The sequence below is a fragment of the Ostrinia nubilalis genome, chromosome 11 (genome assembly GCF_963855985.1).
Source record: "Ostrinia nubilalis chromosome 11, ilOstNubi1.1, whole genome shotgun sequence".
Lineage (NCBI taxonomy): Eukaryota > Metazoa > Arthropoda > Insecta > Lepidoptera > Crambidae > Ostrinia > Ostrinia nubilalis.
Window position 1 is genome coordinate 13,326,600 of NC_087098.1, and position 13,527 is coordinate 13,340,126.

The following is a 13,527-nucleotide window of genomic DNA, read 5'->3' on the forward strand; positions in this document are numbered from 1 at the left end:
AATGTAAATATACCTATTCTATTTAAAAAAAAAAAGAACAAGTAAAATCTACACTATCCAAACAAGGTTTAGTGATGATGAAATCAGCCAATGGAATATTAAATTGCGATTAGGCATTAAATTGCAATGAAGCATTAAATTGCAATGAGGCATTAAATTGCTATGACGCATTAAATTGCGATGACGCATTAAGTTGCATTGAGGCATTAAATTGCAATGACGCATTAAATTGCTGTGACGCATTAAATTGCGATGGTGCATTCCAGTGCAATGACATATTAAATTGTGATGTGAGGCATTTAATTGCGAAGACATCATAAAGTGGGTAGATAGGACTTGATTGCAATTTTTAGTTGTATCAGTGTACCTACCATGGAAAAATCATTTTTGTCAAGAGTAAGTACGGCTAAGTAGACTTACGCCCGTATTCACAAACGATGCTGCTTAAGTTAAGCAGCAAATCTAATGCAATAAAGTAAATGCAAATCTAATAAAGCTCTGTAATTGGTTCGTTCATGTGTCACCCTGTGCGTCCACGCGCACTGTGGGACGTCATAGTAATGTTTGAGAAAACGGGTGATCGCATCTTATTCTTTGGAAGAGTTCGATTGTGACGGGTAGACAGTCTCCGTTTCAGTTATATTTTCAACGCAACTGTGACTTTTAACAGAGGTGGTACTGAAGCAGACTAATTGACATTGGCAGAATTACTGCGGCAATAAAAAACGTGGGATAGTAAAAAGAAAAAAAAACAGGCGGAACAAGTGTTACGATGTTAAGTTCGAATAGCGTCTATGCGCTTATAACGACTTTTAAACATTGCAAGTTTGCTCCTGTCTGAGGTAATATTTGTTTCTCACGAAATAAATACTCCCGACGTGTGTTCAGTAAAGTTAACTTACCTAACAAGTAACAGACAAAATATTAGTAAAAAAAAAAAAAAAAAAGATATAAGTATATCTGGCAAAGGAGGTTAAAGCAGATCATTAGTAAGTGTCACTTTCTGAGATACAAATAATATTGATATTAATACATAATTGTTAAAACGCTTATGTATACCTATTTAAAAGAGACAATACGTAGTAAGGAGCATGCCGCGCGACTTCTCAGGCGTCCTCTTCTTCTGTCACTTGTGTGTTCCAACCTTGGACGAATAAACCACATGACTAGCGATAGATATTTACTTATCGCGTGACCTTTAGCGAGTGACAGAAGCCTTGAAAGTCCATCCAATTGGGTTTCACCTATGGTCCCTATCACAGATCACAAAAAACTAAAGAGAGATGTGACAAGGGGGCGTGGCCAGTGTCGCAGCAATATGCCAAACAGAACACATTGCTCGCAACAGCAATGTGCCATGCAGTTGACGTTTTATGTATAAATAAACAGTTTATATTGCTTGCGTAGTACAAAATATTATTCGCACAATGAGTACTGATATTGTGTTGAGTACTGACGTTGAGCACAATGAGTGGATAATGAGCACAATCAAACTAAAAAAAAAAAAAAATACAATTATCACATCGTATCATAATTGACTACGTATGTAGTGGTGCTGTATGCTATGTACGTACATTACTATGGCAACGAATAATCGTACTGAATGCAATGTGTGCATTCTGTGCATGACACACACTCTTCGTGAAGTATTGTTTTTATTTTGATTACTTTGTGTGTATGAATTTCTAACGCGACACTGGGTTTCGAAATCAGCGCATTGGTTGGCATTTCTCTAGATTTATATGGAAATGGGAGATATTCAGATAAGTAAGTATATCGTTCGTTCATTCCCCAAGGATTTCCAGAAAGACCGGTCCTGCGCCGCCGGCATCCAGGCACATAATTATGTAAGCATATTATATTATGTATTATAATATAATATCAGTAGAGAAAGTTCAGCTATCAAGTGAGAAAATTTCTCAAAATAAATCAGACACTGTTTAAAGTTAGAGAGGAGAGATTGAATAGTCACCTGGAGCTCATACATAACTCGAAAGGGACTATTCATTCATAAACATGCTGATGATGTATGGAATTACATGTGCTCCTGCAATATTCCATGTAGGTAACCCTGGATGGAGATTCTACACTTGTCACATACGAGCATTACTATAGATAATGTTGTCGGTCAAAAGAAAACTGTGAATATCTTAATACGAAAGTTCAGTTTCTTGAACACGAACATGGAGTCATGCCTCTGAAAAAATATTGTAGTTAATAATGATTTTGGAGCACCGACCAACATCACAGAACTACAAAGTTTTATTGGCCTGGTCAGCGAGGTAGGAAAATGGATTCCTCACTTGGCAACGATCACGAGGCCATTATAGGGGCTGTTGCGACAGAAGTAGGGTAGGGTATTAATAACCGATATTAACGAAGCTGTGGGTAGTTAGCCGACAACATGCTTTTGTGATAAATTACCAGCCAGGGCAACATCAGCCATGACGTCCACAATGGGAATTATTACAACCCTGAATATAAAATATTGATGATGACTGTTAAAGGTCCTGTAGTGTACGCTGTATTAGTACAGTGCAATGACAAGGGACCACAAAACATCGTTTTGGGGATAAAAATGGTGAGCGCCGTTGTTGCCAGACTGAAAAGAATGTGCTGTGGTATGAGCGGTCGAGCACTTACTCAGTAATATATTTTTATACTAAAAAATAATAGCAGTTGGAAATAATATTGGGTTCCTGGTTCAAACCTGGTGCCCACATAGAGAGATAGGTGCTAAAACTGAGGTTTTATGGGTTAAAGTAAAGTGCAGCCTTGAAAGGAATAATTCAAGCAGACCTAGCACTTTGCAAAGTAACAAAATGTGATACAGCATAATTACACATTTACCAACTATATTTTATCCACTTTCAACTTACCTTTAGATTTTGATAGCATAAGATCGCAAAAAACGTTAATTACTAAATACGGTTGTTTAAAGTGGATTATTTTTATTTTATTTAAAATATTATTCCATGAAATAATTATTTTCTTTAAAACAAGGAAAGGGTTGTAGTGTCTGTAGCATAATGATGTATTATTATCTATGCTATCATCTCAAGTGACTCAGTGGAGGCAAGCATAGGGACAAGGAAATGAAGGCATAATGTAAGGTATATAAAGATAGGAAGAGAAAAGCAAAAAAAAAAAAAAATGCGAGTTAAAACCAGGGGATAAAGTTTACATAAATAATTGTTTCAAAAAACTAAAAAACACGCTTGTAGATAAACAGAATATCTTAAGACGAATCTAATGAGCCCAAACTCGATATGTTTACTAAAAGGCAATACAAGGTTCCATCAGCCACTTTTTAGTCCCATCATCGGATCAGCTCGATGGAACCATATCATTATATTGTCATATAAATTTACACTTAATTGCCAATTTTCATGATGATACAAGAATCAGAAGTGCGTGTAATTCAGATTCTTAGACTTTATTACATAGTTCGTTAAAATACTTGCAAGTCGACCTAATAAAAGCGTGTTAAAAATATGACTAGAGAAAATAAATTGAGTTTGAATCGCGACATTACACACAATAACTAACAAAAGTATAGGAAGATATTCAAATACATTCAAAACTATTAAAAAAAAAAAAAAAAAGAGTACTAGGACAATGGAAAGTGATGGACCAGAATGAGGGTGATTAATCAGAAGCTAATAGTAATATTATGGATATTTAAAATAGTAAAACAGTGAAGCAATAATGATCAAATGATTAAAACAAAGCGCCTAATGAAGAAGCGCCTCAAAAGTTAATTAAATAATAAATTGTATTTATTTCAAATTAAAACAAGGAAGGGATGTAGTGTATAGACATTTGTCTCGAGCGCATACGTCACAGCCTAGTCGGCGGTGGGGGCATTCGGCGTCCGACCGTGGTGCGGGCAGGTCGTGCTGTGTGCGTAGGCGAGCCAAATAATAATCTAATGGCGGAGATAAAGGTGTACAATACACGTATTATGAACAAGAATACGACAACATCAAAAAGGCCATAAACAAAAAAATGTGGTCTGTAGCACATCAAGAAAAATCCACTCCAAGATTAGAAGTACCATCTTTCAGTGGAAGCTACCTAAACTGGGTTTCTTTCAAAGACCTTTTTACTGAAACGATCCACAACAATCCTTCAATGTCAGCCGCGCAAAAGATGCAGTATCTAAAAACAAAAGTGAAAGGAGAAGCCGAAAAACTAATCCAACACTTACACGTCAGTTCTGACAACTACACCGTCTGTTGGGACATTCTCAATCAGAGATACAACAATAAAAAACTTATATTTACATCTCATGTAAATATCTTAATGAACATCCCGGTTGCGCATCAACAAACAGCAGCGCATCTTAAACGTATTCACGATAATACTCTGGAATGTCTCAACGCCATAAAAAATTTAGGAATTGACATCAGCTCGTGGGATCCTCTTCTTGTGCATATTTTAACACAAAAATTGGATACCCAATCATATACAGATTACGTGGAGTCTGTAAACAACCCTAGAGAGCTACCAACACTTGAGGAATTATTACATTTCTTAGAAACCAAAGAAGAACGGTCACGCCCCATACAAAAAAAACCCAGACCCGACAGAAACGAGACATACCTCAGTTTTTTTGTCATGTCTTGATTAGTTAAATTATATATTTTTTATATTCGAAATCTATGTACAACACCAAAATATTACCCTTTGTTTTTGTTCAGGCGTTATACAAAAACTAATACAAAATGCCTATTTATCACCAAAATTGGTAAATGTATGTAGGTACCTAAATGTCTATTACAGCTGCTATGGAATATATCTAGGTGACCTGGAGATACAGCCGGATTATAAAGGGTGGAAACGATAAGTGATCTCACTCGATTATTTCTAAACTATACAAGATATCGAAAAACTAGTTACTGATTCTGAAAGTGCTTCACGAGCTCTTTCAAATGGTACTAATAATAGGGTACAAGATTATGGAAGCTGGTAACATAGAATTTTTGGATTTTGTAACTTATTATTTTTTCCACCCTGTATAATCCGGCTGTATCTCCAGGTCACCTAGATACATTCCATAGCAGCTGTAATAGACATTAAGGTACACACATTTACCAATTTTGGTGATAAATAGGCAATTTGTATTAGTTTTTGTATAACGCCTGAACAAAAACAAAGGGTAATATTTTGGTGTTATGCATAGATTTCGAATATAAAAAATATATAATTTATCTAATTAAGACATGACAAAAAAACTGAGGTATGTCTCGTTTCTGTCGGGCCTGGGTCACAGATGACCGTTCTTCTTTACCATATTGGAATCAGCGCGTAGAAAACAAGATAACGTCATACCAAAAAATCAAGCACCAAATCAGGGGTCAAAGTATCAAAGTAATAATCAATTCAAACATTCATTTTCTACAAATACCAAAATAATTCCGCAACCTACATACAACACTAAAGTAGTGTCATCAAAAAACACCAAGTGTTCGTTGTGCAATAACGAACACGGCATTTTTTTCTGTCCAAAATTTTTAGAAATGCCACCCTATAGTAGACTCAAGACCGTAAACAGATTAAACCTGTGTCCTAATTGCCTCAATGGACACCATGGAAAACCATGTTTATCAGATTATGTTTGCCGCGAGTGCAATAAAGACCACAATAGCTTGCTACATGCCGCGTTTTCGCAATCGCCACGCTCGACAACAGACACCGGAACGGGGGCTGCGGGCGCGCGAGGGGGAAACGCCAGCAAAAGTGCTAACGCTGGAATTCAAGTCGGCGACAGCTCGCAAGCGACACATGCATGGGTTAATGAACCCGTCCAAGTTCTACTTCCAACTGCATTGATCAAAATACAAGCCAATGACGGTACAGATCACATCATGCGAGCCTTACTAGACCAAGGCTCACAAACATCTTTAATAACAGAACATGCAGCCCAGCTCCTTAAATTACCTAGAACGAGATGCAAGGGAATCGTTTCAGGTATAGGAGACAAGGAGAGCAACTGCAAGGGTGTCATCAGTGTAAGGTGTTCATCAATGGTCAGTGACTTTACATTTGAAACTGATGCTCTTATAATGAAACAACTTATCAAACACTTACCAAATCAAACATTTACCAAACCAGATTGGTCGTACCTACATCATATAAGACTGGCCGACCCTGAATTCCATTTAAGCCGGCCGGTAGATATTTTGCTAGGTGCCGACGTATACTCAACTATCCTAATGGATGGTATCTGCAGAGCAAGTTCATCCCTCCCGACAGCTCAACAGACACAGCTCGGGTGGATTCTGAGCGGCAACGCAAAAACTTTTCAATGCAACGTCGTTCTACAGAACATAGATGAAATTCAGAAGTTTTGGGAGATAGAGGAGGTAGCTGAACAATCAGAGCTATCCTCCGAAGATCAGCAATGCATCGACTTCTATCATTCAACCACACAAAGAAGGGAAGACGGAAGATACGAAGTTTGTTTACCATTGAAACCAAATTATCAGGAGAAATTAGGGCATTCAAGATCAAAAGCCATAGCACAATTTTACAGATTAGAACAAAAGTTATCAAAAGACAAAAATATCGATCAAGAATACAAGTTATTCATAAACGAGTACATTTCACTCGGACACATGATACCTGCTGACGACAACATTCCTCGCCTTACATGTCATTTACCTCACCATTGCGTCATACGCGAACAATCGACTACAACAAAATTACGAGTTGTATTCAATGCCTCCAATAAAACATCATCAGGACTAAGTTTGAATGACGTAATGTGCCGAGGACCAAATCTCCAACAGGACATTCAGAACCTCATCATCAAGTGGAGACAACATCGTTTCGCGTTTACAGCTGATCTCGAAAAGATGTTTAGACAAATCTGGCTGAGTGAAAAAGACCAAGACTTGCAGAGGATCATGTGGCGTGATCATCCTACAGATCAGCTTAGGGAGTACAAACTATCCACTGTTACTTACGGGACGAAAGCAGCGCCATTTCTTGCCATGATGACGCTTAAACAGTTGGCTCAGGATGAAAGGCCGAACTTTCAAAATAGTTCAGCTCCAAGCGTCCTCGAGGAGTCCTTCTACATGGATGACCTAATCCATGGTTCACATTCGCTAGAAGCAGCTAAGCAATTGCAAAACGATATGATCAATCTTTTAAAATCAGGAGGATTCCATCTACGAAAATGGAAGTCCAATGCACCTGAACTTCTGGAAGGTGTACATGCTGACCAGAAACCTCAAGATTTTGACTTTAAACAAGCAGAATCCACAAAAACTTTAGGGCTCGGATGGAATCCCGAACAAGACCATTTCATCTTTCAATCACAGATTCCCATATCGGCATCAAAAATTACTAAGAGATCACTGTTGTCAGACATATCAAAGATATTTGATCCCTTAGGCTGGCTCGCGCCCCTCACAATAAAGCTGAAAATACTATTTCAAGATGTATGGAAGGCGAATGTTGAGTGGGACGAATCAATATCATCAGATATCAGCGAAAAGTGGATAAAGATCAAATCAGAAATAGACATCATCAACCAATACCAAATACCGCGATGGCTGCAAACGAAACACAGAGATCGCATTGAACTACATGGTTTTTGTGACGCAAGCAAGAAAGCTTACGCATGCGTCATTTATTGTAAAATAATAAAACCAAACAATGAATCATCAGTAACATTAGTTGCGGGGAAAACAAAATTAGTCCCACTCAACAAAACTACGTCACTGCCTCGTTTAGAGCTTTGTGGGGCAGTATTACTATCAAAACTGACTAATAAAGTCAAAGAATGCCTAAGTAATCACGTCATCACCGTCTATGGCTGGGTCGATTCCATGGTAGTACTAGGTTGGCTCAATGGTGACGCAGATAGATGGAAACCTTTTGTTGCCAACCGAGTTAAACAAGTCGTGTCGTCGATGGACCCCAGTTGTTGGCAATATATCAAATCAGAGGAGAACCCTGCCGACTGCGCCAGCAGAGGCCTGACCCCATCACAGCTCAAGGATCACTCTCTGTGGTGGCAAGGCCCTACATGGCTTAAATCAATAAATACCTACAAACCAAAAGACGAAGAAAGCATAAAAACCATGAAAGAAAGTCCAGCTTTGTATGACGGAGTATCCTTTCATGACGTTCATCACTATGCGGCCATATACATATTGGTCGGCATCATCGGAGTCGCCGGCGTCGTGTGGGCGTGGCGGCGCTGCAGGCGCGCGGGAGCGAGCGCCGCGCCGGCCCCAGTGGCGGCGCCTGCGCCGCTCCCAGCTCCGCGAGACAGTGTGCAAAGTGTTCAGTGTAGTGCGTCTAATGATGTTTATAGTGTAGTGCGCGAAGTTCCTAATACAAGTGCGCGAGTGTTAAAACAAAACAAGTGCTCGTCCCCTGTAGTGCTTCGGTCCGTGTTCAGTATTTCGGATGAGCGCAAAAATTAGTATAATATAGGAGTAAAATTGTCAATCACTTTGTAATTCATTACAACACTAACACTGGAAAACACATAGCATAATTAGCATAAGAAACAAATTGTCTCACCCTTGTAATCATATCAGCATCTCATTATCTACTCCTACTAACCTCATCTTTCTCGCCCGGGAATATGTACGGGCGAGCACGTACATTACGCCGCATCATCAATATTTTGACCTACTTTGTAAATACGCGTCAATTACTTTTTGTACAAATCACTTCAGTTCGTTCGCATACATCATACCATTAAGTCGCGCGTTCTCACCTTACCATCAAAATCCATATCTAGCGTAACAGTTTAGAATACAAGTTATTTTTACCTCACAAACACTTCTATCATTCCAAATCAACCCTATCAAATCATATATACGGCAACCCCGTACAAGCACATCAACTGCCACATTTGTGGCTCACCGATGCGCGTAGAGATTTCTCAATTTAGCAATGCATCCGAACCAATTTTGGTTCGGATGCATTGCTAAGAGAACTTTGCAAGGAGTATTCTATAAACGTGGACAGAATCAGATAGTGAGGTAAACGAACTGATAGCGCAACTAGTATTAAAAGCCCTTATTATGGCTAACAACACTCGACCATAATATGAATGAAGTCTCGGTTAGGTATGCCACATGTTATACCTAAAAAACACATACAAATTATTAATAATTCCTATCAAACAACGCTGGACTACACTTTTCTTTAGGTGGTGATTTACCATGTCCATTCCATATCAATTCCACGTTCAATTCCGACCAGTATCAGTTGGCGTGTACAGCGGTTTACACCGTCCTACAAATTAAATCGTTTAGTTTGCACACAACAAACTGCAGCGGGAGCCTGGATTGCATTATGCGGTATTAGATGCTTCTGTTATTAGGTTAACAGTCCAGTTTGTTAGACTAACAAAAGTTGCAATATGCACAATAACTAGTAACTACACACCTAAGTACCTACGTATGTACTTTCATATTCGCGAATTTATTTAGGCTGGGTTGCACTACCCAACTTTGACCGTAAAGGACAATGTTCGTTCTCCATACATTGTTCGCCTAAAGAACCAACAATTTTGACATATTACTACCCGAAAGCGAAATAATACGATTCTGTGTGTAAGAACAATGATTCCTGATGGACACTTGCCATAAAATTAATGATTAAGAATATTAAATCACAGCGATTTTATAATATGTCGTTTATGACAACATGGCGTCTAATGTATTGTGTGAATGTATGAACACCGATTCGCGAAAAATGTTTTGTATTGTCGTCACGCCGAGTCGCAGCCAAATAGTATAAAATAATAGAACAAGTTTTAGAAATACAACTCGGCATTCCACTTTTACAATATGCCCACATATTGCACGTAAATAAACAACATGAATCGTAGGTTGTTTCCACCCTTGTCATCTGACACATGAAATAAACTCCTATTGTATTATAGATATCGAAGCCGAATCGTATATAATAATAGAATGGGTTTTGGAGATCACTCGGGGTTCCACTTTTATAAAATACCTACATATTACATAAAAATACCACGAATCATGAGTTTTCTTTTCACCATTTACATCTGACACGAGATAACAAACTCCTATCTCCATGACTACCATCGTAGTCTATGCCAAAGACTACAATATTTTAAGCAAGAAGTTTCAAACCTTAGCGGCTACGGTAACCCCTGGGCCACATACATCATGATAACATTCGGTCGACACCGGAACGAAGTCTTGCGATTATGCAAAAAAGCATCGTATTCTAGTGCGGCTATATCACGTTCAACCGGGGTTTTAATTCGACTAAAGTCCTGACTAAAGACTGGAAGAAAATACGCCGCATTGTATGAGCACTTCGTGTTCGTTAAAGCGGCTTCAGATCTAGAGCCCACATAGTTTTCTTTCCAATAATATCCGCAAGTAGCGCTGCATGATCTTTACAACAAAAACGGCAATAGTTATTAAGGTGCCAAAATTATATGATTACTTTGGCACGGTATTATACACGTGCGAAGATTTGTCATTTTCATTCATTTCTTCATCATCATCATCATTTCAGCCACAGGACGTCCACTACTGAACATAGGCCTCCCCCAATGACTTCCACATCGCACGGTTGGTAGCGGCCTGCATCCAGCGCCTTCCCGCTACCTTTATCAGGTCGTCGGTCCACCTTGTGGTGGGTTGACATTGCAGAATATGACTTTTGATAGGTTCATCATAGAATTCGGCGGGGATATCCTCACGGAGGAAGTTCGTAAAAGGGCGGAACAAGATCTTATAATAATGCAAGGCCGAAGCTGTTACGCGCGTGCTCCTACGTGTAATCCGGCGAGTATGCAATAAATAGTAATTTCTGGTAAATAGTGGTAATACGTATCGTTCGTTCGTTCGTTTCAGCCGAAAAGACGTCCACTGCTGGACAAAGGCCTCCCCCAAGGATTTCCACGAAGACCGATCCTGCACCGCTCGCATACAGGCACCTCCCGCGACCTTCACCAGATCGTCGGTCCACCTAGTGGGAGGCCTGCCCACGCTACGTCTTTCGGCTCGTGGTCGCCACTCAAGAACTTTCCTGCCCCAGCGGCCATCAGCTCTACGAGCTATGTGCCCCGCCCAGTCTATGTCTGTATGCGCTACGATTACAGGGTATCATTTTGCATAGTCGCAAGACTTCACTCCGCTGCTGTCAAATCAATGTCGCATAATGTTATCGCAATGTGTGTGGCCCTTGGCCAAATCACAGAAGCCTATGCGAAGAAAGAGCACTTGAATGACAATAAAAATCAGGGTTACCATTTTATAAGATTTCCTCACTATTGAGGGTAACAAAGTAACATTAATAATCTAGCCATTAATTACATTTATTACCTATACGAGAAAGTAAAGCAACATGCGGTTTTATTTTAATTTGTAAAATATTAAACCCCTCATATTTGTAACAGTTTGTTCCAAGTTTAGTTTTACTGTTTTGTTAACAGTATTGCTGTTTCAGCTGTCACTGTGAAGCTTTGGGAAAATAAATAAATAGAAAAAATATTAACATAAATATTTATTTAAGTTTTTATGTTCATTATCATAATATGCCAATTTAAGTTACACTGTGTGACAGTCTTTGACACTAAACAAACTCTTCAGCTTAATAATACCTACCTACAGGGCGTTTTTATAGTTACTCTTGCTGATGAAACAAGAAGGGTTGATTCTACTACTGAAATACAACTACTTTTCTTACAGGACCAATATCAAATTCTCAAAAAAATTCACATCCTCGTGATGGTGATAATTTCTATGGAGAGGTTTTTTTTATATTCGGTCTCTTGGGATAAGTTATTCCATTTGAGCAGTAGAATTAATCCTTTTTATTCGATCACATATAAAAACAACACAAGTGTTTAGGAAAACTTCTTCTTTGGTATGGTATCACTACGGAGTTATAATGTCGGCAACTCTGTATCACTGACTTGTAACTTTCAAACAGCATGAATAATAAGGGCACCACATTGGTTTTCTTTCTGAAAAAAGGCTTTCAGTTTTAGTACTAACCCTTTAGCACTATTTCATTGAAATAAAAATACAATAAACGCACAGAAGACTGAAATTGAGTCAACTGACGTGACATTTATAATTTGTTGACATTATGACAGTTTGACAAGACTAGGGATTGAAAAAGTTTTAATTGAAAAAGTAAAATGACAATTTATTAAAACGATTCACATGGATATAATCGATTAAAAATATTTATAAAATGTTCTGATACTTGCCTGTAGCGATTATCCAATCCTGGTTTCTACTGAAAAACTACCTCGTGGCAAGATTTTAATAAAATAATAAAATCTTTATCTTCTCTTTCACAATCTATAAAAGTTCATTTGGTCTATTATTATACATGTGCTATGAATGAGGGTTTTCGCGATTGAAAAATCCGCGAGATGGCAATACGTAGACGCGAGGTCCAAATGCTGCATGATTGGTGGATATCTGTCAATGTCATGTCAAAAATAACCAATCATGCAGCATTTGGACCTCACGTCTACGTATTGCCATCTGGCGGATTTTTCAATCGCGAAAACCCTCATTGGCATAGATTATGAGAGACTGGCAACTATACTAGGTTGATATCAGGTGATCCGTCTGCTCATTTGCCTCCTGTCACATAAAAAAAAAAAATATATGTTTCTCACACTTCAACTGGCATTGGATTCAACATCGGATTCTGACACTTTTACAGTTATGATACCATGAATATCAGTTTATGGTCCTAATTATTTTTATTTTATTTACGACCTTCGACCAGTTGGACACTTTAGATATCTTCTTGTAATAGTGTCAAACTGTCAATATCTTTTTAGCTTTTAACGCAAATCTAGTCTTCAAAGCAGTTTAATCGATTTATTTTATTTTCAAAATCGATATTTTATTGTCTATGATGGCCGCAGGAACATCACTATACATGGACTCCCAGCAATAAAGTACGGTAATGCCTCGTACAGATTTTATCGGCAAAAATTATGGAACTTGATAGGTTTTAGACCATGCCACGCACCAAAACGTCCGGAAGTTGTAATAGTATTATAGAATAAACGTTAAAAGACTTATTTATTTAATTTTTCAATGCTTAAGTGTCCATTAGAATGAAAGGGTGCTTAATGTATTAAAAAAAATAGAAAATAATTATGATGGGTTAATGTTTTTGGGCGGTTTTTTAGGCGGTTTCTGACAATGTCCTTTGACGATAACCGGTGCTTTTTGTATGGATTTTGACAGCTTTTTGACGTTTGTCAAAGTTAAAGTAAGATGGTGCAACCCAGCCTTAGAAATTAAAGTTCAGCGTTTTGTGAACTTAAGTAGAGAGTGTACCCGCGTACTATACGTTTACTTGTGAGTAATATTGTTTCAGCCAATTTTTGAATGCTTGGCTTCATATGACGCAAAAAGTTTCCAGTTAGAGTTCTTGATTCTTTAGGTAATTCTTTTACACAAGTAAGTAGGGGAGAAGGAGGTAAGATGGGGTGGCGGGTAAGACGGGGTACCCAGCAAAAATCACAGTTTAAAC

General features: G+C 38.3%; 1 long non-coding RNA gene across 1 annotated transcript; it reads right to left on the minus strand.

Annotated features, from left to right (window-relative positions):
• Positions 1–11,508: 11,508 nt before the first annotated feature.
• LOC135075901 (uncharacterized) lies at positions 11,509–13,200 on the minus strand. Its single transcript, XR_010258146.1, has 2 exons — positions 12,236–13,200; positions 11,509–11,986 (listed from the first exon to the last, which is right to left on the minus strand). It is a non-coding gene; the product is annotated as an uncharacterized LOC135075901 (long non-coding RNA).
• Positions 13,201–13,527: the final 327 nt, after the last annotated feature.